This window comes from Lagenorhynchus albirostris, chromosome 15 (assembly GCF_949774975.1).
Source record: "Lagenorhynchus albirostris chromosome 15, mLagAlb1.1, whole genome shotgun sequence".
Classification (NCBI taxonomy): Eukaryota; Metazoa; Chordata; class Mammalia; order Artiodactyla; family Delphinidae; genus Lagenorhynchus; species Lagenorhynchus albirostris.
In genome coordinates, this window is record NC_083109.1 from 46,204,201 (window position 1) to 46,229,467 (window position 25,267).

The 25,267-nt window shown below is 43.7% G+C and overlaps 1 long non-coding RNA gene across 1 annotated transcript; it reads left to right on the top strand.

Moving 5' to 3' along the window:
• Positions 1-2,366: 2,366 nt before the first annotated feature.
• On the top strand, positions 2,367-23,079 carry LOC132506091 (uncharacterized). The gene is made up of 4 exons (XR_009535706.1): positions 2,367-2,498; positions 4,688-4,874; positions 19,825-20,013; positions 22,997-23,079. It is a non-coding gene; the product is annotated as an uncharacterized LOC132506091 (long non-coding RNA).
• The last annotated feature ends 2,188 nt before the right edge of the window (positions 23,080-25,267 follow it).

Below are 25,267 nucleotides of genomic sequence, written 5' to 3' on the forward strand. Positions count from 1 at the left end.
TAAAAGTTTGTAAAACTACTCACTTAAAGTCAACCTGCACTTTTTTTCTTTAATAAATTAGGGTCTGAGTGTAGGGGGAGGGGAGGTAAGGAGAGGTTGGTAAAAGGGTACAAACTTTCGCTATGGGATGAATAAGCTATAAGGATCTAATATGAACTATGGTGACATAGTTGACAACACTATATTTATTGTATGATTCAAATTTACTACGAGAGTAGAACATAAATGTTCTAATAAGAAAAAGGTACATATGTGAGGTGATGGATATATTAATTAACTAGATGGTACGAATTCTTTCCCAGTGTGTGTACACGTATCAAATCATCACAATGTGTGTTTTAAATATCTTACAATTTTATTTATCAATTATACCTCAATAAAACTGACAAAAGAATCAGGGAGCTATTAAGAGGCTTCGGGCTTGCTGAGAGAGTGCAAGGAAGCACAGATAATGGTGTCATTTACTGAGGGGAGACGGCTGGGGGCCTGGGTCTGGGCGATCCTGAAAGTAGAGCCTGCCACAGGAACTTGGGTGCCTGAACTGTATGTGGAAGGTGGTCCCAGAAAGCTGAGTCAGGGGTGGTGATCGGGAATAAGAATCAGTAAAGGATGTTCCTCCAGGCTGGGCATCACCGTGGACCACTGGACTCAGCCCCACTCTGGACCCTCTTTGTGGGACGTGCTTCCAGGTTGTTCCTCTGAAGGACGAGAGGTTAGGATGTTTTCCCACCAGCCCCCATCATTCCCTTTAGTGGAGAGTCTCCCCAGGCCCCCCACCCCAGGCATGAACTCCCCTTACCTCCTGCCCTTCCTGCACCTGCTGAGGACTGTGGACTCCCGCAGCTTTGGAGGCAGCGCTGGGGCAGGAAAGTGAGGGGACTGTGGCGACGGTGGGGGAATGCGTGCGTGCACTACAGATGCAGGACCGTCAGAGGTGGGCAGAGGCACCAGAAAAGCGGCTGTAACGAGAAAGACCGGGTTTCCAAGGGTGGGGTGGAATTAGTCTTTTTCATTTTCAATTTAATAATTATTTATTGAGCATGTAATATACCATAGTGCATTCCGCCCAGGTGCATGGGAGGTAGACATGGAATAGACACCAGAGGGAGTAAATACATGGTCCCTTCTCTCAGGGAATTACATCTAGTAATAAATATAATATAATATGCAATGTAACATAATATAATATGATGAAATATAATGTAACATGTAATAGAAAATATAACATAATGTAATATGTAATATAATGCAATATATAATATAATGTAATATGCACTATAATATGTAATATAATCTAATGTAATATATAATATAATGTAATATGTAACAAAATATAATGTAATCTGTATCATAATATAATATGATGTAATAAAACATAATAAATAGCACTGGCTATGGAGTCATGCGCATCAAATTGAAGTCTGCTATTTTCTACCTACGCAAAGTTAAGACACATCACTTGGCCTTTCTGAGACTATTTCTTCATTTGTAAAATGGGATAACATTAGTTCCTCCCTCAGAAGTCTGTGTTGAGTATTACATGAAACCATGCACGTGAGGTGCCCCGCACAGGGTCTGGCATCAGCAAAACACTCAGTAACTATTCCGCGCTATTGTTGTTGCTGTGGTTAAGAAGAGAGATGAGATATTTGCCACGATCCTTATAAGGCAAAGAGATTTTCCATATCAGGCAAAAATTTTATTTAGCAACCTTCTTCTAGTTACTTCTAGAATTTTTAGGGGAAAAAATTCCTAATACACGATTATCTAATAAATTCCTTATGGCTACAGAATGAAGAGTCACCCCAAAAGAATCATTTAAGAATATTTTGCTCACATTCAGCCTTACCTCTTTCCAACTTCAGAATTTAGTCACTGTAGCTTTAGAACTCCCCATTTGTATCAAGAAGTGGCCTGACAAGAGCATTTCTTTTCCACAAAAACTGTAACCCACGCCACCATTATTTAATTGCCCTGATAGCATTACGGCTTATCACTATCATTTTTAGTCTTTCTTTTATAGATTGAAATCAGTGACTCTCAATTTGGAGAATGTGTATCTGTGGATGTATATGTATGTGTGTGGGTGGAAGGAGGGGGCTGTATCAGCTATCTTCTGACACGATAATGCTGCATAAATAACACAAAACTTCGTGCCTTAGAACAAGAAGCTTTAGTTAGCTCACGTGTCTGTGGGTCAGTGATTCAGGCGTGGCGAGGCTGGGCAGTTCTGGTTTTAGCAAGACCCACTGACGTGTCTGGGAGACAGCTGGCGTTGGCTGATCAGATGGGCATGGACTTGGCTGGAATGGCTGGGGCAGCTGGACTGGACTTCATAAGCTAAGACCTGGCTTTTGATATGATGCCCCAGGACATCAGTCCTGAACGGCCGACCCCAGGGATGCAGTAACACAGAGAACGATGAACCACCCTTTCCTGCAAGAGAACCCCCTTGCCTACCTCCTGGTTTCTCTAAAGTGCTTCTTCCTGACAAGCATGTGAGTTCAGCTTTGCGAGGGATGAGAAATCAGCCTATGAAAGCTGCAGGTGGTCTCACTTGGAGCCCAGTCTAGAAGCCGAGGATCATCTCATGTGGAAGCTGAAGAGTAGCGGGGAGGCATCTCCGGTAGCTTTTAAACGTGTAAATTCATCGCTCTTGTCTAGCTGGCTTAGCCACGAAGGCCTTCAACAGAGGCTTGACGTGATTCGTGTAGTATCTGGACTTCTGATTCTGGGATACAAATGCAGGGGTCTTCAGGAAGTGGGCAGGTAATGTCTAGGAGTAAAGTGGCCAGACCAATGTATTTCATATTATGCAGGCATGGTCTTTGCTTCTAAAAGAATCATGCATTCTCCCATTTTTCTTGAAACACATGGCTTTCTGTATCTATCATTTTGCCTCTTTGAGAGAGATGGGAGCATAAAAATTATTTGATTTCCCTCTTCCCTGTATGTGAAATAACAGAGCAAGTGAGTTGATAATTGACAACTTATATCAGCTTAGACACAAGGAAGGGGGTGAAGTGGGGTGGGGGCTGGGATAAACTGGGGACAGCGTATGACATCTTGTCAAAGATAAACAAAGCTGGATCCCGGTTAAAGTGGTAAGGACAGGTTCTAATCAGTAATAACTACTTGTCCAGAGGTGACTAGGGGTTTTAAAGGGAGAATGAGGGAATTGGGAGAGGGGATGGGCAGGGTCCCAGTAGAGCCAGGGAAGTGAAAAATTACAAAAGCAGGAAAGGGAGTGTTGGTCCGTGTGACACCCATCTGGGTTTGCTCACTGGCACTTGTGGAAGTCAGGCTCCTGCCCTCCCACAGAGGCTGGGAGATGGGGCCTTATCCTCAGGTGTTGCTGGAACAAAAAGAAACATCTTCTGGCAGCCCTGAGCTTTCTCGGGCAGGCACTTTAAGGGGGTCTTGGGTCATTCTAGGGATGTGGCCTTGAGCTGTTAGGAACTGTTAGTGTTTCTTCACGTCTTTTCAGGCCAAGTTTCAGGCCTAGTGGAGAAGAGGCTCAGAGGAGCCTGGCCAGAATTTGGTCAAGGACAGAATCTCCATCAGTCTCCATGGTGTGTCCTCTGCTCAGCTCAAATGGGTTATAGCCATTCGGGACCCAACATTGCTAAGACTTTCAATTTCTGAAGGAGAGCCAGAAATGCAGATACTTGCATGAAATCTCCCAATATTTAAATTTTGGTAACCTATTCCAATACATATATTTTTAATATGGTGCAGTACAAGCTAACAAAACCTGCCTGTGGCTGGGCTCTGGCCCTTGGGCCACAAGTGCGCAGCTGTTGCATAAGCTCATGGGGGGAAAGTTAATCCTTGACCTTCCTTCTTGCCTCTTAAAAATGTCACCCTTTGGCAATAGCACTTTCCCAAATCTTTATTTTGTGTTCACTTTGATTTACGATGCACAACTAAAAATACTTCCGGACATGTGACCTTTTACCTCCCAGGAAGGTAGATAGGGACATTTTCCTATTTCATTGCTAATTCTAAGGCTGATGAATCCTTTTCCTTTAAGAACTTGCCTTTATCTCATTCCTTTGGGCAACACGGCTATTTGCTGAAAAACTTGGCAAAAGATTCTATTTAGAAAAGTGTGGAGCCAAGCAAATTCCCCTATCAGCTGCACCGAAGCCCATGACCCCACGGGAGGAGAGCCTGCATCCTGCTATTTCTGCCTGTCCTCTGGAGGACCTGTTATTAAACACAGAATTGGGTACTTCTGGCTTGTAGCCCTAAGAGAAGTTTATAAGCACAGATTTAAAGGGACATAATAAATACCTCCCTGCAATCATTGGAATTGCCTGACGTTATTGTTACCTTAAATGCCAGAACTTTAAAAAGAAAAGTTCTTGTGAAGGAAGAGTCAAACTCCTTCCCTCCTCCCCCATCTAGGCCAGGAGTTCATTTCTGAACCCCTTCTGCCTGCATCCACCTCCTTGGAAGCAGCACCTCCTTGGAAGCAGCCCGCAGGAGGACTTCACCGATCCCTCATGCTCATGGTGTGCTATGGACTGAATTGTGTCCCTCTTCAAGTTCACACGTTGAAGTCCTGATCCCTGGTACCTCAGAACACGACCTTATTTAGAGATAGGGCTTTTAAAAAGGGAACTAAGTTAAAATGAGGTCAATAGGGTGGGCCTTGATCCAATATGACTGATGTCCTTAATAGAAGAGGAGATTAGGACACTGACACACACAGAGGGACCACCACATGGGAACACAAGGAGACGACAGCCACCTGAAAGCCAAGGAGAGAGCCCCAGAAGAAATCAGCCCCCCTGACACCTTGATCTTGGTCTTCCAGTCTCCGGAACTGTGAGAAAATGCGTTTCCGTTGTTGAAGCCTCCGGCCTATGGTACGTCGGCACCCCCGGCAGACTCACGTATGGGGGCCTGGCTGCTTCGGCCCCTGTGCTGCTACCAACACTCACAAACTTACCCCTGAGTATCCTAGACCATGGCTTGTGCTGACCCAAAGCTTCTGTTTACGGAGCGATTCTGTGTCCTCATGCTTCCTCCTGTTGGGCAAAGCACACAGACCAGCCCTGCTCTCAGGTTGCTGGGTCAAGGTTTGCTGCCCTTTTCCATCTCTGTGGCCAGGAGGTCACAGAGCATGCTTGGAAGAGACCTAAGGCCGTCTGCCTTGGCGTGAGGCTATGGGAAGAGACTCTCCTTTGAAAGGCGTGTGTGTGCACGGGTGTGCGTGTGTCTGTGCATGTGCGTTCATGCATGTGTATGTGCACGTGTGCTTGTGCCCGTACGTGCGTGTATGAAGCATGCTTATAGTCGGCCCATGGCCACGCTCATTTATGCAAAAGCCACTTTATTCTAGAAAATTCAAACTAGTCTGCAGTGACAATGAGGTGGGGGGAGGGGGAGGGGTGGAAGGCAATGAGGTTTGAGGATGAAGAAAATGCTTTGTGTTCTGACTGTAGCCATGATGTCATGAACCTACCTTTCAAAAGCTCATGAAATCCTATCCTTTACAACATGGAGGCTGTTGATTGTATTAAATCAAACCTAAAAAATAACTTCAAAAAAACGTTGTTGTTTTTAAAAGCCATTGTCTGAGGTTAGTTTCTAGATATTTGGCATCTTGGGGTGTGACAATGAAGCCTGAAGGCTTAGGCCAAGCTTTAGAGAGAGCTCTGTGGAAACCTCCTTCTGTGACCCAAGAGTGTGATTTCTCCACCTTCCTGGCCTGGCAAACCGTGGAGTCAGTTGGCAAGGGCCGCCTGCGTTGGGAAGTGAGTGACTGAATGGGGAAGTCTCAGTGGACGACAGGGAGGGAGTACAGTTTGCACAATGTTCCCGAAACCTCTGATTCAGGGAGAGTCGCAAGAAAAGACCCTCTGGTCCGAGTCCTACTTTTGTTCAACCCCTCCTTGTTCCAGAACCAGGTTTTCTCAAATTTCTACAACAAACCTAGCTCAGTTTCCACTTTGATGTGCAGGCTTTGATACCCGCCCCATCAGCATGAGTATTTATGAGGCGGTGTTGATTTCAGCATAACCTGGAGTGAATCCTGTTAGCGTCGGGAAGGGATGTGCCCAGACCATGCCCAAGGCCTGGCTTCACTCGCCGTGGTCTCATTTTAAATTCTCAGGCTGGCAAGGGTAGATGGAACCAGTATATTGTTGCTAAACCAAAAAGAGTAGAGTTCAAGGATACAGTCAAAATTGAAGGAAAGTGTTTAAAAAGCAGAGAAAGAGATTTTCACCAGATGCTCCTTCTTACAAACACTGTATTGATCTCCAGGAATTGTCACAAATGGCAAACGCCTGGGTGAGCATCGGATCAAGAGAAAGAACATCACCAGCAATGCTGAAGCCCCCTCATGCCACCTCCCTGTCTCCCCCTCCCCCCAACCCAAAGATGACCACTACCCAGACTTCTGACAACATTAACTAATTTTACCTCTTATTGACATTCATATAAATGGAATCTTACAAGATGAATTCCTTTGTGTCTGGCTATTTTGCTTAAAATCATGTTTGCAAAATTTATCTGTATTTATCTGTACTTACCGTCATAGATGTTTACTCCCATTGCTGTATAATGCTACTCTCTATGATTACACCACAATTTATTTATCCATCTACTTTTGCTGGGCATTTGGATAATTCCAGATTGGGGGCTAATATGAGTAGTGCTGTTTTGAATATTTCAGTACATTCTTTAGATGAATACATGTTCAGAATTCTGCTGAGTATATATCTAGAAGTTGAATGGTTGTCTTGGATGATCAGTTTTAGTAGATTCTACCAAATAATTTTCTAAAATGGCTGTAGTAATGTTCACGTCCACCACCAGTGTGTGTGGAACAATTCCTGTTGGTCCTTGTCAACACAGCTATTTTTTAAATCATTTTTTTCATTATCACCATTCCAGTGGGAATCCAGAAATTCCCGAATTCCAGAATTTTCCAGTGGGATTTATAAGTGTAAATCTTCCTAACTTTGGATTAAAGAATGGTTTCTTAGACCTGACACCAAAACCACAACCAAGATAAATACATAAATACATAGGACTTCATCAAAACCAAAAGCTTTTGTATTTCAAAGGAACTCTCAAGAAAGTGAAAATACAACGCACAAAATGGGAGAAAATATTTGCAAACCATATATCTGATAAGGGACTTGCATCCAGAATATACAAAAAGCTTCTACAAATCAACAATAAAAAACAAATCACTGATTTTCAAAATGAGCAAGGAGTTTGAACAGCTATTTCTCCAAAGAAAATATACAATGGCCAATAAATACATAAAAAGATGCTCAACATCTTTAATAATAGAGATATGTAAATCAAAACCACAATGAGATACTACTTCATATCCACTAGGATAGCTATTGTCAAAAGACCGACAATAATAAGTATTCATGAGAGTGTGAAAAATTGGAACCTTCATACATTGCTGATGGGAATGTAAAATGGTGCAGCCACTTTGGAAAGCAGTTTGGCAGCTCCTTTAAAAAGCTAAACACAGAGTTACCACAGGCCCCAGCAATTCTACTCCTAGGAATAACCCCAAGAGAACTGAAGGCATAGGCCCACACAAAAACTTGTACATAAATGTTCATAGCAGCATTATTCATAATAGCCAAGAAGTTGAAACAACCCAAATGTCGATCAATGGATGAATGGATAAAGAAAATGTGGCACGTATATCCAATGGAATATTATTCAGCCAGGTACCGACATGTGTGCTACAAGTTGAATGAACCTTAAAAACGTGCTAAGTGAAAGAAGCCAGACACAAAAGGTCACACATTGTATGATTCCATTTATATGAAAAGACCAGACTAGGCAAATCCACCAAAACGCAAGTAGATTAGTATTTTCCAGGGTTTGGGGGTAGGCGTACAATGGAGGAGTGAGTACTGATGCAAGCAGGGTTTCTTTATGGGGTGGTGGGAATGCTCTGGAATAAGGTACTGGTGATAGTTGCACAACTTTGTGGATATACTAAAAAGCACTGAATCATACATTTTAAAAAGGGTGCATTTTATGGTATGTGAATTATGTCAGTTTAAAAAAGTTCATCTCTACTTCCACATTGCATCATGTGTGCATGCAAAGTCATGTTGTGTTGATTGACCCTCCCGATGACACTTTCATTTTCTATATAAATTCTAGAACATTCCCATTCTTCCACCTTCCAGCTCTATTTACTTACAGCATTTTAGCTTTGGCACAAAGATATTATTCTGTTGGAAGGTTTTTTGTAGCTTAAGAACTAAATAAACTACAGTCACCGCGACTCAGTTTGAATTCAGATCAACTGAATTTTTTTCTTTCCTGCTAAGTAAAATTCTGTGAGTTATTTCTCTTCGTCTGTGGTTAATCAAACTTCTTAGATATCAAAAGTATGATCTCGGCCGACCGTTCATGTCAACTCTCACTTCGGAAAATACAAATTTACACATTTTCTTCAGTATAATTTCCAGTATCCTCTATCACGCCATGCTTACACGCGTCAATTAACAAATACAGCCTTCATTAACAGACAAAAGTCTTTGAATAAATCATATATCTCATTCATGAAAATCATTTTTAAGTTAAATTGAACTTTGTTGAAAGATTGTGTTTTATAGCTTCACTGGACATTTTTTAAAAAGGAAATGAAAAGCAATTATTCCAATCCAGTTTTTATTAAAGTCTTGTCAGATATGTTCCTATTTCCAAACGTTTCTCAAACTGTGTTATGAGTTGAATTGTGTCTCCCCCAAAAGATAAGGGGACCTATTATTTGCAAATAGGATCTTTACAGAGGTAATCAAGTTACAATGAGATCATTAGGGGGGACCCTACTCCATCGGACTGGAGAAATTTGGAAACATGGACAGACACACATGGAGGGAAGAGAGCGTGAAGAGACACAAGGAGAACCCCATGTAGAGGCAGAGGAATGATGTACCTAAAGACAGAGGAAACCAAGGTGGCCAGCAAACCACCAGACACTAGGAAGAGACAAGGAAGAGGCCTTCCCTGTAGGCTTCAGAGGAAGTGTGGGCCTGGCCACACCTTGATTTTGGACTTCTAAGCTCCAGAACTATGAGACAACAAATTTCTGGGGCTTTATGTTTGTTTGTTTGGTTAGTTGGTTGGTTGGTTTGGGGACTTGCTGTGTGGCTCGTGGGATCTCAGTTCCCTGACCAGGGATTGAACCCAGGCCACGGCACTGAAAGCTCAGAATCCTAACCCCTAGGTCACCAGGGAACTCCCAAATTTCTGCTGTTTTAAACCACCCAGTTTGTGGTACTGTGTTAGGGTAGCACTAGGAAACTAATACGAACTACGTAATTTCTTTCCTAAGGATAGTAAATGTGTGTGTGTGTGTGTGTGTGTGTGTTTATGTGTGTTTTAAACAAATCCGGACTATTTCATTGTTTCTCATTCAAATTCCCTTCTGCTATTTTTCAGCTCAGTTACACGTCCAGACAACAACATGGTGAAGTTAGTCTCATGAGCAGAGTCAACGGCCTTCTGTAGTGATGTAAGTGATAAGACACCATATCTGTCCATCAGTGTCTCCAGAGGTGTGTACAGTGGTTGAGATGACCCTTTAAGGGTAATGGCACTGTCTTTGGTTGAAATTGCCTCTGTCAAAGGCATAAGGGCTCACATCCAGGGGACAGACAGCAGGATATCCTAACCTGGATTCTGTAGGCAGTGGGCCCAAGATGAGGCTTGCATGCCGGGCTCTATTGGAGGTGCGGTCACAGGGCAGCAGGAGTGAGGGGAGAAAGGGAGCCAGGGTGCAGCACGCAGCTGAGCTGACCTTCGCTGCTCTAGAAAGTGCAGCTGATTGCTCAGCCTTTCCTCTGGTCTCCCGGAGAGGCCATGAAGAACACATAACCTCCGAACAGCCTGTCAGGGAAAGGAAGGGAGAAGCATCTATTGTGAACCCTTCCTGTTTTCCACTCATCTGCTTCCCTCACGAGGTGTTAATATCTCTGTGCTTCAGGGCAGTCTTACATTGACCCTCCAGTAGCTATTGAGAAAGAGAAATCCCATGTCCAATGGTGTTTCAATGATCTATTGCTTCATAGCAAACTACCCCCAAGCTTAGTAGCTTCAAACAAGAACAAGTTGATAAGTTTTACAGTTGTAGGTTGATGCGCAGGTCTTATGCTGGCTTCACCTGGGCTTACTCTCGAGGCCAGATTCAGCCAGCAGGTTGCTCAGGGCAGGGCTCTGCTGGGGCAGCTGGTCTGACTCAGGTTCCCCCTCTGGTGTCTTTTATCCTCAGCTTCATCCCAGCACAATGTTCTCAGGTGAGGCCATGAGAGGTGGTGAGGGCAGAAGCAGGCCAGGCTCCTGACACATCACTTCCACCACATGCTACGGTCTAAGTGGGTCACATGGCCAGCCCAGAATCAAGGAGAGGGAAACAGATGCTAGCTCTTGGTACTTAGATATTTCATCTACTGTATATGGTCTGGTACTTCCTCGGAGTCCACTTGTGTGGGGAGGAGCCAGGTCAGGCTGTCCCCGGGTGCCAGCCTGCTGGGGCTCCCGCTCTGATGGGTGCCCTAAGGCTCAGATGAGGACCCTCTCACCCAGGGGCACCGAAACAATAGCAGTTGTTGTTAGGAGACCAGGGAACGGCAGCTGTGGCCAGACCTCCCATGTCTCAAGGGCGGCACGAGGGGGTGAATCCTGACACTCACATATTACGTCCTGTCCATAGGACTCACGGATACAGGATGACAGATGCTGTTGGGGTCAGAGGGAGTGTTGAGAAGACCCAGAGTAGGACTTAGGAACTGGAGTGAGGGGTCTGGGAAGGGAGGAGGGTCCATGGATGGCGTTCAGCACAACCTGAGGGTCGCCCAGAGCAAGGTGAGGACGCTGGACACCTGGCACATCATCGGAGGGCGAGGCCACCTGGTAAACTTTCCTCTGGCCTCACCTCTTTGCCTGGTGCTGCCCCTGAACAGAATATATCTGAGCTCAAACCAGAGTATCAGTGAAAACATTCTTTAATTCATTCCATCATTAGACTTTCAGTTGTTCACATAATTTCAGTGTTAAAGAGACCTCTAGGTACTGTGTCAATCATAGTCTCTGTTCCCCCAGAAGAGACCCTAAGACAATGACGAGGGTGCAAGTGTTTATTTTTGAGGTGACTTTAGGAACCACACTCACAAGGAGAGGAAGCAGCCAGTAAAGGCTGTGTAGTTGACAAGTTACCGAAGGCCTCACGGGGGCGCTCCTATGGGGCAACTTTGGGGCACCTCGTGGAGCCCACCTCTGAGTGACCTTCACCAGTGGGCAAGTTTGTTGGGGTCTTTTTAAAAATTTTTATTTTATATTCACTTACAGTTGACTTACAACATTGTGTTAGTTTCAGGTGTACAGCAGTGAATCAGTTATGCATATAACTATATCCACTCTTTTGGGTTTTTTTAGATTCTTTTCCCATTAGGCAATTACAGAGTATTAAGTAGAGTTCCCTGTGCTATCCAGTAGATCCCTTTTGGTTATCTGTTTTGTATATAGTAGTGTGTATATGTTAATCCTGAACTCCTAATTTCTCCCTCCCCCTCCCTACCTTTCCTTGGGTAACCATAAGTTTGTTTCCAAAGTCTGTGAGTCTGTTTCTGTTTTGTAAGCTAAGTTCATTTGCATCATTTTTTAAGATTCCACATATAAGTGACATCATATGATATTTGTCTTTATTAAGCAATTCCCACCATCTGTGGGTGGAGGGCCACTCCTGAGGATGGAGGGTCTCCAGAGTCCCAGGAGGTCCTGAGGGTCCACAGCTGGGAGCTTTTGGGTGGCATGCCCAGAGATGGGGGACACTGAGGGGACATGGGAGGTATTGGGTGTTGCTCTGGTGACCATCCATGTCTTTAGAAACATACAGTTTATGAAATCAACATATGAAAGATCAAATCCACACTTTTGACAAATACTATCACCTTCCAATAATTTCTTTCCATTGATTTCCACCCTTCCCACATCTGAGTCTCAGAAAACACAAGTTACCAAAGAGTGGCTATAAAAGCAGAGCCACTGCGGGGCAGTGAACAGAAGCCACAGGCCGCAGGGATAGGTCATAGTTTGCTCTAGGCTGAAAGGACTTACGTCTTGCTCAGTAATACAGAGTTCACGGAACAGTTGGCTCATAACTTCCCTTTTTAGGGTCAAACTTTCTGGTTGGGCAATCCTAGCTTCTTGGGCACCACCTGCAAACCGAAGCCTGCAGGGTAAGGATCGTCAGGTTCCTTGACAACGTGCGGAGGATGGTCACTCCCTAAGTGGGAGGGGTCTGGCTCTGGTTTCATGGACTTTCTAACTGAGCTGCCTGCCGTACACGTGTCTGAAAGTCAGTTGTGCCGTTTCTGGAGGCTGCCCTGGCCTGGTTCTTGGTGAGCTCAGGCTCCCGCAGGCAAGGAGATCACATTTATCTTGTCTGACTCTGTTAATAATGTCCTGATCCTCCCAAGGCCTTCCCGACGGCCAGAAGGGCCCTTCCATAAAAATAACCACCAGCAGCAACACGGGGATTGCCATCAGCTCAGTGAGCTGTCATCTCACAGCACGAAAGAAAGAGACAGGTGAGGGGGTGGTGGGGGGAGAAGAGTGTGGGCTGTTAAAAAAGCAGGAGAGAGGAAGGAAAAAGGAGAGAGAGAGAGAAGGAAAGGGGTTGAAAAAGGGGACAAGCATTGGAGTGCAAAGAGCTTCTGTGAGGAGTGAAGGCCGGCCAGCACAGAAGGGACCCAGGGCGGAGGCTACCATCAAAGCTGTGATCAAGCCAGCTTCCACGGCGGGCAGTGGAGCTTAGCCCCAGTGTGGATGATGCCCCTCGAGTTACCCCCGAGGGGGAGGAGTTGGCCCCTGTATACACCAATCTATGGCAGCCGTTGCGTGAGGGCTGCTCCTGAGGGGTCTGAATTCCCTGGTGCTTCCACCCTGTCACAGGAAGTGCTCGATGGCAATGCAGGGAGTGCTAGCTGGAAATGAGGCCCTGGGCACAGCAGGGAGGCAGAGAGGGTAGAGGGCAGGGCGGCCAGTGCGGGCCACAGGTTTCTGCCCAGTTTCTTAAAGCTTCTCCTCTTATAAACCTCTGTCATTGACATTTCAAAGGAAAACAGTGATACTATCTCTGCTTGACTTGAATTTGATTCCAACACTTTCTTATAATGTCCCAGACCGAGGGGACCTGGTGAATCCTCCCCCTGGGAAGCTATACTCCTCCTGGGAGAGCAGAGCAGGGAGGAGCACCTCTGGGGACACAGCCGTGGAGTTGCCTTCTGACTTGTGGTAAACTGGTCTCAGTTTCAATTCTTGAGAAAGGGAAAAACAGAGATATGTACTTTATGTGAAAGCCTTTCAGAAAAAATTCTCATCGCTTGAGGTGACTCACGGCAGGTTGTCTTAAGCAAATAAGAAAAGAGCAAAGAATGGGAGCTTTGGAAAAACCCTTTTGAGTCACAGCCAACGAAGTTCCTTTACTGAAATAATCAGAGCATCTTGTATGGTGGTCTCACAAGATGGTTTGATGGCATGGATTTCAAGGGCAAGTTTAATGTGTCTCTAAGTAACATCTGACCCAATGGAAGTCTCAAAATGATGACTAAATCACTTGTTTAAAATACTCATTCATTTAACAAATACTTGTTGAGAATCCCATAAGAGCTGGGCTCTGTTCTCCATGCTGGGAGAACAGCAGTGAACCACACTCACAAAGACCCCTCCCCTGGGGGATTTTCTTGTCTTGTGCAAAACCGACAATGAATAAATAAGCAAAATACAGAAGAGGTCAGATGGTGATAGATGCAACAGAAAAGGACAAAGCAAGGCAAAGAGTGAGGTGGAGAAAATCTGGGAGCTGCAGCTTTAAGCAGAGTAGGTGGGCAATACCTAAGCTGAGTCTGGAAGGAGGGAGGGAGGCAGCCACTGGCACCAGTGGGGAAGGGCCTTCCAGGCAGAGGAAACCTCAGGTGTGAAGTCCTGAGCTGGGAGTGTGCCTGGTATGTTAGAGCTGCAGCTGCAGGCTGGGGTGGCCAGGACAGACCACTGAGGGGCTTGGACAGAGGAGTAGTGTAGTATGAATTCGTTTTCAACACAGTCCCTTGGGCAACTGAGGTGAGATCAGGCTGGTGGGGGTGGGGTGGGGGTGGGGAGGGCGGGGCAAAGATGGGAATAACTTAATCTCCATCCTTGGTGTCAGTATCTGACTGTGGTCACTTTAGGGGTGCTAATCATGGAAGGAACTTTTGAGAGCTGGCAGAGGAGCAATTTGGAAAGAGTCAAGGGCTCCTTTATGCCAGGAAAATGTCCCACAAAAACTTCTTTACATTTGGTGATTCTAGTCCACATATATGGCCAAAGAGAGTGAGACACTAACTTTAAAAGGCAGGCTGAACCTTGTATAAAAATGAGCCAAAGGGGCTTCCCTGGTGGCGCAGTGGTTGAGAGTCCGCCTGCTGATTCAGGGGACACGGGTTCGTGACCTAGTCCGGGAAGATCCCACATGCCGCGGAGCGGCTGGGCCCGTGAGCCATGACCGCTGAGCCTGCACGTCCGCAACAGGAGAGGCCACAACAGTGAGAGGCCCACATACCGCAAAAAAAAAAAAGAGCCAAAGGCCTTAACAGACACCTCACCAAAGAAAGGATACAAATGGCAAAGAGCATATGAAAAGATGCACCACATCTCCTGTTATCAGGGAAATGCAAATTGAAACAACAAAAGATATGACTGCACACCTCTTAGAATGGCCCAAATCCAGAACACTGACAACACCAAATGCTGAGGAGGATGTGGAGCAGCAGGAACTCTCATTCGTTGCTGGAGGGAATGCAAAATAGTTCAGCCGCTTTGGAAGACAGTTTGGTGGTTTCTTACAAAGCTAAACATACTCTTACCATATGATCCAGCAATCACTATTTGCTCGAGTTGATGAAAACTTACGTCCACACAAAAACCTGCACACAGATGTTTACAGAAGCTTTATTCACCATTACTAAAACTTGGAAGCAACCAAGCTATCCTTCAGTAGATGAATGGGTAAATAAACAGTGTTACATCCAGATAATGGAATATTATTCAATGGTAAAAAAGAAATGAGCTATCGAGCCATGGAAAGACATAAATACATATTACTAGGTGAAAGAAGCCAAACTGAAAAGTCTACATACTCTCTGCTTCCAACTATACAACATTCTGGACAAGGCAAAACTATGGAGACAGTGAAAAGACCCATGGTTGCCAGGGTTTGAGGGGAAGGAAAGGATGAACAGGCAGAGCACAGAGGATTCTTAGGGCAGAGAAACTACTCTTGTATGATCCTGTCATGGTGGATACAGGTCAGTATACATTTGTCCAAACCCATACAGTGTACAACTGTCAAGAGTAAACTATAAACTCTCAGCAATAATGTGTCAGTGTAAGCTCATCAATTGTAGCAAATGTCCCACTTTGGTGGGGGATGTTGATAATGGGGGAGGCTATGCTTTGGGGGAGATATAAGGGGAATCTTGGTACCTTCTGCTCAATTTTGCTGTGAACTTATAACTGCTCTAAAGATGAAAGCCTATAAAATAAAATAGGTTGATATAAAGTACTTGCATATAAATTGTTCTCATTAATTAACACGAAAAGGGAAATTAGCATTTGATGACCTGCCCTAGGCTGGGCATCCACCGCACCTGCTGTTTCACTGTCACCAAAGCCCTTCAGGGTGGGATGTAAAGCTATGCATCCTCTGTGATTCATCTCCACCCATCCTACCCAGCACTCTCCAGGCCTCGGGGAGTGGGGAGGGGTGCAAAATCCAGCTGGTTCCAAGGAGAAATTTTCTTTGGACTTTATTTCCATGAGTTTGGCTCTCTCTGGCCAACTACAGTCAAGTTCTCTGGTGGAGACCAAGGCAGATAGAAAGATATGCCCAGAATGGAGCATTCTGGTACCCACTCGATGAAGTTTTTTTGTGGCTGTTTAAAATAATGGTTCTGATGACTATGCAACAATATACAAAATGTTTGGGGGAAAGGTAAAACAAAATACACAGTTGAATTCATGCCACAATTACCAGTATACATTTTAAGAAAATTGACAAGAAAAAGAAAGAGAGTAGGAAGAGCATGAGTATGAAGTAAGTGCCACAGGGTCACGTGACTAAAGCATCACAGGGCTATGATCCCTGTGAATGCGTTTCCTTTTCTCAGTTGTTTCGAACTCCTTGCTTCCTGGTCTCTCCTTTGCTACCAAAGAAAGTCTGCTTTCCGTGAACTGACAGTTTTAAAGCGTTTGAACATCAGACTCTAGATGGCTAAGTGGGTCTGCTTTCTCCTCTCCTGAGTCTGGAAGCTGAGACGCAAATCTTATTCCGAGGGCTCCTGTGTCCCACGCGGGAGGCCAACCTTTGAGTCACTCTGTCCCTTTCAAAGTTCCGGGGACAATATAACAATTTCCTGGCAGTAATCGTTTGTCATCAGCAAATTAAAGGAACAAAGATACCTGATACTGTCTTTCCTCCTTCCTTCTCTCTTTTCACAAATTTAGTCCAACAGGAACTTCTCAGGTCACCTTTCTTGCCATGTGACTTTAACACCCTTCCAACAACCTCAGACACTTTGCTGCAACTTTATGAATGAACGATCCCTGCTAACAAATGTCAAAGGAGGAAGATTCAACTCTTGAGCTTTAACTAGAAAAGGGGGTAAAAATATGATTTATAAAGAAGTCTGTTCAGACTAAAAGGTTCAGAATAAAAGGTTTAAGGTACTAAGTCCACATGTTTATGCCTATAGGAAGGCTGCCATTTACTTCCATCAATGCATATTTTGTGTGTGTGTGAAGCAATTTATAGAATCACTCAGGACCTTAATTTTTCCTTCTATGGGAAGTTTTTAAAACTTGCTGTCCAAAATGCCCTCTGGTAGTACTACAGTGATAGTCATTGAGTATTTATACTACCCGAAGATTTTTGATCTGTGAAACTAGTTGTCACACTGTTTCAAAGGCATTTAAAAAGGATTCGATTTATGAAGTCTTTATTTTCTAGATTAACCCCTAGTAAGATGCTCCCATGTAACAATCATGTATTTTTATGGGAATTTCTTTTTCCTCCCTGTGCCCCCTTCCTTTCCTCCCTCTCTGCTTCTGAATTAATCATTTGTCACTTGTGCTCCTACTGCTGTATTTCTCGTAATGCTTAAATTATTCAGAGTATTTAACAGGCAAACATTTTTTTTTACTTTTTATTAGGTAAAAATGCAATTAGTGACACTCTCCAGTATATTTCCTCTTGTCCTCCTCTCCTGCCTTGTTTTTCTTACTTTGCCTTTGTTCTCTTGCAAATAGGAATGTGGGAAAGCCCAAGATATGGGGGGAAATGTAGTAAGGCTCCATCGCGCGTTAATGCTCTAATTAACGTGGTAGTTGGCAGCACTCTGCTAATAAACTGCTGCATCCCAGTTCCTCTGCTGTGACCTCACTCTTTGATGTAGCTGCTGTGTGGCTCTGGTTCCAACCTTAGCTGTAAAAAGTAGACCCCGGCATAAGTTGGCACATGCGCGTGGTTGCCATCATCTCCTGGCCCTCCTACAGACGCTGCATAGTTCCTGCTCTGCTCTGAGCCAAGCTGGCTTGTCCTTCCTCTCTTTCTTCCCTGGTTCTGCAGTTGGACGTGGCTGGCACATAGATGACTGTGATTCGAAGTGAACATTTCTAAGAGTTGTCTTTGACAAGATTAGGTGTCTCAGTGGCTCCCGCATACCCTGGCTTCTTTGCCATCGGGAACCTGACCCTCGCACTATTGTAACCTCAGTCTGACTCTGAGCCCCAACACCACTTCTCTCAGGTTTCCTCCCGTCCAAACAATGACCCAAATCTGCTGAAGAAAGAGTCCAGATATTTAGACCAAAACTCTTACCACTTCTTCTAAAAATAGCTATCAGGACCCACTTTGTATACAATTAGCACAGCAGGAATTGTATAGGCCCATGCAATGTCCAAATAACTCCATTTATTCTGGTGGCGGACATCCAGAATTTACAAATAGTGCACACATGTTATAACTGGATTTGTTCCCAATAATATACTGGGCCCAGTGTAGCCATTTACTTGCAGCAATGTTTACTACAGGATTTGAAATAGCCACATGTTTGTGAGAGAAACAATCCGGTGCCTCTGTTTTTGAGTAATTTGCCAGCATAGGGGAAGCTTCTGGGTCATAGAGTATGTACTGGGTTTGCCAAAAAGGTCGTTCCGGTTTTTCCATAGGATGTTATGGAAAAACCTGAATGAACTTTTTGGCCAGCCCCATACATGTCAACCCTCTTAGGGTCCCTGGCTGGGTCTGAAAACTAGATTGATGAAGATGAGCAGGAGAAAAGCAGACAAGTTTATTTATTATAAGTTTTACATGACATGGGACACTTTATAAGGAAATGAAGCTCCAAAGAAACAGATCTATGTACCTTAGTGCTGGGTTTGATGAAGTGTGGACAGCCGAGGAAGAACATGATAGGTTAAGGAGTACGAGGAATTGTAATAACTGCAGGAACTTAGCAAGGCCTGTTTGCTAGGAGTCTTTTCAGTGTCCCTTTATTTTTGCAGAAAAGGATGTTGCTTTCTTGCGGGGGGGGCACACCTCTCACAGGAAGGTTTTATAGCCTGTTCCAGGGAAGGGTTAGGTGGGAGGAGGTCCGAGTGACCGTCTTGGTTTTGTCTTTTTCTCAAATTGCTTCAGCTTAAAATATTCAATATGCCAAGGTGACATTGTTTGGGGTGGCATGTCTGAAATCCCATCAAAACACAACAGTGAGTTTTAAAATATCATCTTTTGACATTGCATTTTGCTTAAAACTACTTAAGGTGACATTTCTGCAGGACCTGAGCACCATTTCCAGTTCGAACTTGTGTGTTAGGTTGATTCAGGTGGTTGCCGGCGTAGAGATTTGAAGAGGAAAGAGGGTTTTCTTGAAGTATAAAAACATTTATTGAAGTATATTTAAAAAAAAAAAGAGTATGAGGTATATAAACAAGAGAGTATACATGTCAAGAGTATACAGTTCAACCTGAACACACCCTTGGAACCAGGACCCAGATAGAGAATCAGTACCTTCCCCATCCCCAGGCACAACTCTCCAGCAAGGGTAGCCATACCCTGACTTCTAACAGCACAGATGAATTTTTTCTATTTTTGTACTTCTTTCTATTTTGTACCTTCACTCCACATCATATTTGTGATATTTACACGGTTGCATGTAGTTGTAGTTCATTCATTTTTATTGCCGCAGAGATTTGCATTTCCATGATGTGAATAGACCTAGAATCCATTCTACTATTGCTGGGAATTTGGTTGTCTTGTTTTAGCTGTGACAAAGAGCTCTGCTGTGAATGAGCATCCTGGCATATGTCTTTTGGTACATTTCTAACGGGTGTGCTAAAGTGACATTGCTGGATCATAGAGTATGGACGTGGCGGCTTTATTTGACATGGCCAAGCTGTTTTCCAGGGTCGTGGTGTGTCAGTTCACACTTCCATCAGCAGGCCACGCGTGGTCAAGTTTCTCCACATCCTCACCCACACTGGGCATTATCTGTGTTCTTCGTTTTAGCCATTCTGAGGGTGGCTGTAATTTGCATTTCCCTAACAACTAATTAAATTGGGCAAGGCCCGTATATTCATTGACCATTTGGATATACCTTGGGAGATAGACTTTTAATATTTCCAAGGAGTGTTTGCTTGTGCCATACAAAATGAAGTAGAAGAAACATTTTGCATGAAAAAATAAAAATGCAAAACTAACTTTTCACCCTCACTTAACTTTCCATCCAGGTATACAAACACAGGTGGACATCACTTTCCTGGCGGGTAACCATCTAACTTAGATGGATTCATGAAGAGCCTTCCACAGTGGTACAGGCGGGATTCACCGGAGAGCAAGAAGCACCCAGGGACACACAACAGTGGGAGCCATTAACACCCCAGACCTAAAGAGGCAAAGGGAACAGTCCCAGGAGACAGGTGAGAACCGCTCCAGGGAGGAGGACCTCCTGGCAGAAGCCGTGGTTGTGAAGGGATACAACCACTGCCAGGAAACATTGCCCAGAGCAGAGAGGAAATGGGGAGGAGATACCGTAACCCCTCTCTTCCCCTGCCCTACATTCCTCGGGTCATGCTGGCCACTGGCCAAATCCAACCAAAGTCCAAAGAACAAAGGAGCCCCGAAGAGGTGACCCAGGGCTCAGAGCAGGAGAACAGGAGAGTGGAATGGCCCTGCGGGGGATGGAAGTAAAGCAAGGAGATTAACCAGCACACGCAGGTGCTGCAGAGTGATGGGAAGGGTACTAGAAGCTCTGGACTCTTGTCACTCACTGCTGTGTCATTGAGAAGATAAATCATCTTTCTGGGCCTCAATATCCTAGTCTGTAAAAGAGGTTTGCCTCAACGGTCTATGAGCTTCCTTTCTGTCCCCTGACTGTGTTTTTCGAAAATTGTTGAGTCACTGCCACCTTCATCGGGATGGGCTAGCCAGGTCCCCAAGGTCCGCACCGATCCTATACAGCACCCATTGGCTTTTGGGTTTACAAACCATGGCCTAAGCTGTCTAGGTGGAAAAAATCTCAATTAAAATCTGCTCCTGGGTAAATCTTATATTGCCACCTATAAATAGGTTCCTGCTTCATTAAAGTAGGGCCCAGTGAGAAAGAAATGATGCAGCTAGTCTGGGTTTCAGACGCTCCATCCTTCTCCAGCAGAGAGCAGTGTAGATGCAGGGCAGGCCCATTGGGGAAGATGATGTGGCATAAAGCACAGGGTGATACTAAAGCCACCAATATAGGGTAAAGTAGAGGTCCAGCCCCATATGCTAACCGAATACAAGGAAGGGGGAACGGAAGTTATCAAAAGCACCCCTGCAAAATGTACCAGTAGCTTTTAAAATCTAAAAAAACACACCCCCTATGCTCCGGCAATTTCACTTCTGGATATATCCCCTAAAGAAAGCCTCGAGCATGGTTTGCTGAAGCTAACTTGAATTGGAGTTTACCCCTTATTACCTCCTTATCGTCTAGCCTGTGTGGTTAGAGTGTATTAATTGACTAATAATTTATCTTGACACTATTTGTGGAGATTGTTCTTTGAACTTCTGTTATAAGCTTGGTTTCTGCTGTGTATTGGAGTGTTTCTGTTACGAGTTATGCCATCCAGAGAAACTCAATGCCAGGAAGTGTTGCCCAATAGATAGAGGGCCAAAGGGAAAGCCGGAGGGCCAGCTGTCCTAGCCAGCTCCTCTGCTATTGCTGGCCGACCTTGGGTGACCTTGTCACTGCTCCTGTTCCCCTTATCTGGCGCTGGCAGGTCTTCGCCCCAGATCATGAGGTCACTTTCATTTATGAAGAACCTCAGGAAAACCTTAGGTCTTTCTCTGCTTCACGACGACGAATACCTCTGTGACCGTCTAAGGTGGATGCCTATCCTTTCTTTGGCCGTACTTGCAGGTTCTTAACTCACCGACCAGGGGTGGAACCCAGGCCCTGGCAGTGAGAGCACAGAGTCCCAACCACTGAACCACCAGGGAATTCCAGGATACCTATTCTTTTATCAGCTGCATTTGCATTGTTGATGTACAAAATAGCTGTTCAGATATCATCCCATGGACGTTGTTTATTAAATGAGACTAAAGTCAAATTGGCATTTATGGCCTCAAGAAGTCAGTGAACTTATGCGATGAAAATTTTATCATCAGCCATGTAGATTTTCATCTGTCTTCTAGCTTGGAAGTGGACATGCCACTGAATTTAATAATTGATGAATAAAGAGTTCTACTGAAATTATGAGTCGAATTATTCAAAATTTACATGGTATTGCAAAACATTATGTTTCCTCTAACGATGTGAGATGGTGGGATTTTTTGATTGAGTCAATGAAGGCATGGAGTTTTAGCTTAGTTTCAACTCTCCAATTTTGTCTCCTACAAAAGATGAGCCTTAATCATCGAGGTTTTTGAGTTCTTTAAGAGGAAATTATATAGTTAAAAAAGTAAGAAACACACCAAGATGGTTTTCACAGACATAAGTTGGGCAAAAGAAATTGAACACAAAAGGCAATAGACTGTAGGATTTCACTTGTGTGAGGTTCACAAACAGACCAAACTGGTCCGGGCTGACAGAAGTCAGAGTCATGGTTACTTCCGAGGGTTGTAGGGGAGGACATGAGACAGTCCTCTGAGTGCTCAAAATAGTCTATATTTTGATGATTTCACGAGTGTTGACATATGTAAAATTTATCAAGCTGTATCCTTGCTATTTTTGCCCTTTGCTGTATAGGTTATAGCTAAAAATAAATTAATTACAATAACTTTTAAAGAATTGAGAAAAAAAAAACACCGGGAACACAGTGGTAGATTAAGATGAGTATTTTGCAAATCATCCATCTATAATCTAGACTTACTCTGGTACTATTTTAAGGAACTATGAAAACGAAGAAAGACAATACACAAATAGTTTGAGCTATATTTAGAAAACAATTGATTTAGGTAATTAATAAATCAGTTTGTTGTATATGAATCTCTCAGAATGAAGAGGCATCATCTTTACTAAACCTGATTTATTTCTCAGCCATACAGACAGCAATCTCACTGCCCAAGTTACCTGATATCAATGCTTTGGGTCACATAGAAGTTTCCACGATATCACGTATTTTAATTACCTTATTGTCCATAACGTCCATATCTAATTACAAATAATTTTCCTGTAATATTTGCTTGTATGTATTTGCTTGTATGTATTTGTAATATTTGCTTGTATGTATTTGCTCGGATAATATCTTGTGATAAACATTTTTCCTTTAATATGTTTTCAGAATTGTACACAGTTTTTTGCAAAGCATCAGCTGTGTTGCTAAAAATGAATCTATTTCTTGTGTTCTGCTGGCTGTTGGATGGAAAAAATGTTGACAAATTATTAAATTAATCTTGAAGCTCTAATTATTGTAATTTCTTTTGCAGCAATCCATTTGAAGGAAAAGAAGTGTCAAGTCCCTAAATTATCAGCGTGCCAAGAACACTTGTTAATAAATCCTGTACACAGAGCTTGCTGGACAGTTTTATGTTTATTTTCAATTGCATGCACAATGACTGTTCCCAGTTTATTTTTTCTAACTTCTGCCCTAGAGACCTGGCACTAGATAAAGCTCAGACGTACAAGAAAACAAGGAAGTGACTGATAAAAATCATGACACGGAGTCTAGAACTAAACTGCTTATTCTGTCCACAGAGATCATAAAAATTCTTGCTCGTGGTCATTTCTGGATGATTTCCACCACAGGGATTGGACAAGTCCCCATCTTCCTAAGCCACAAACTTGGGCTGCCTGAGGCTGGGGTGACCTACAGCAGACACTGTTAGCACCCTGCCCAGTACGCTCCTCACTGTGTTTACATGCCACCCTCACCAGTCCTCAAGGACCCCTCCAACTTCAGTGTGTTTTTCCTTCCAACAACCTGAGGCATGTTTTCTAGCTACCACATTGCCCAAATGTGCAGACAGCCTGGAGAACTGGGAAGTTACTCCCGTCCAGTGACTGTTGGGTATGGGACTTCGAAAGCCCAACTCCCTTGTTTCAGGTTGGAACAAATTTTCAGATTAACTTACCCCCCAGAGTTCTTTGTGGGATCAAGCAGAAGTCACCTTCTGCAGGACTTTGACAGACCCTGTATCCTTGCTTCGTGCCCTTTCTCCCTCCTTCTGCTCCCTGTGCTGTTTCCCCATTTCCTTAGTGTCTCCCCGGGGGTACTTCCTTAATCAATCGCTCTCACATAAATCTTCATCTTAGGGCTTGCTTCTGGGGAACTTGAACATGACCCTGAACCCTCATATGCAATCTGCAACGTGGGTTTCACAAATGCTGCATCATTACTGACATTGGAAGGGGCTCAGGAGCTGAAGACTGCTCACCATGACTGCTTTTTCGCTGCTTTCTTTTTACTATTGCAAGAATTCAGTTCTAACTTACCCCCCACCCCCCATACACACACTCCCTTTTACACATTCAGCACCTTTGGGATGTCAACTCGATGTTGCATACAACACCAAACTGTATGCAATTGCATAGTCAATTGTATATAACTTCAAAATGACCTTGAGTGCAAAAATGTTGGATCCATCACCTACGTACCTAATTCACCTCTAATAGGTTGGGGGCAAAAACATAAATCCTTCCAATCAAGGTCTTACAAGTTCAGTGTTATTACAAAACATTGTCATTACAAAGCAGCATACCTAGTTGAAATATAAGGCAAATATTCACAACTCATGAATTTAAAATACATGCAGTAAAGAAATAAACAGAATCTGTTATGCATTTTTCACTCCATGTGCATGATTGTAAATGTAATAGTGAAAAACACTTCAACTCTTTTGGAGAAATACAGTCAAACATTCACTCATGAGGACTGATCCTGAATTCACAATATTCCTTACTATAGATGATTGGCTACCAATTTGCACTTTGTTAAGCCCAGGAGACCTTATTCAGCAATCTTGTTTGTAATTTCTAACATCAAAGAGAATTCTTCCTTTTCTAGTTACCTTTAAAATCTCCCTGGAACAATAGAGGGGAATAATTGGATGTGTTAGTGTAAATAATTCGGTGTCTGTTTTTGTGAATATGTTTTAAAATAATCAACCAATCAAGTAATTGTTAAGTCCCTGAGATCACAGCAGATGTAGCATGCCTAAAAATAGAATACAAAAACAGAACCATTCTTCTCAATTTAGTACTTTTTTCTCAAAACTCAAGGATTAAAACAGAACTAGTTAGTTGGGTTATTAATCTCTGTTACAAACTATTTTTCTGAAGAGTAAGTTCTGGATAATTCAGGGGGCAGTTCTTATCCCCTATTTCCCAACACTGAAATGAAAATAGGGTAACAGTAATGTCAAAGCATGGAAATAATTGACCCGATGAGTGGCCCCTCGTTCTTGATCTTTATGGAACTGGGTCTTTACCCAAGGGCTTTGGACATAGGAATTCAAAAATGGCTGTCAGAACCCCACTATGGGCCTCAAGTTCTTTTTTTAAAAATTAATTAATTTATTTATTATTTATTTTTGGCTGCATTGGGTCTTCGTTGCTGCGTGCGACTTTCTCTAGTTGTGGCGAGCGGGGGCTACGCTTCGTTGCGGTGCATGGGCTTCTCATTGTGGTGGCTTCTCTTGTTGCGGAGCATGGGCTCTAGGCGCGCAGCCCAGGCATCAGGCATGTGAGTGAATGAACCT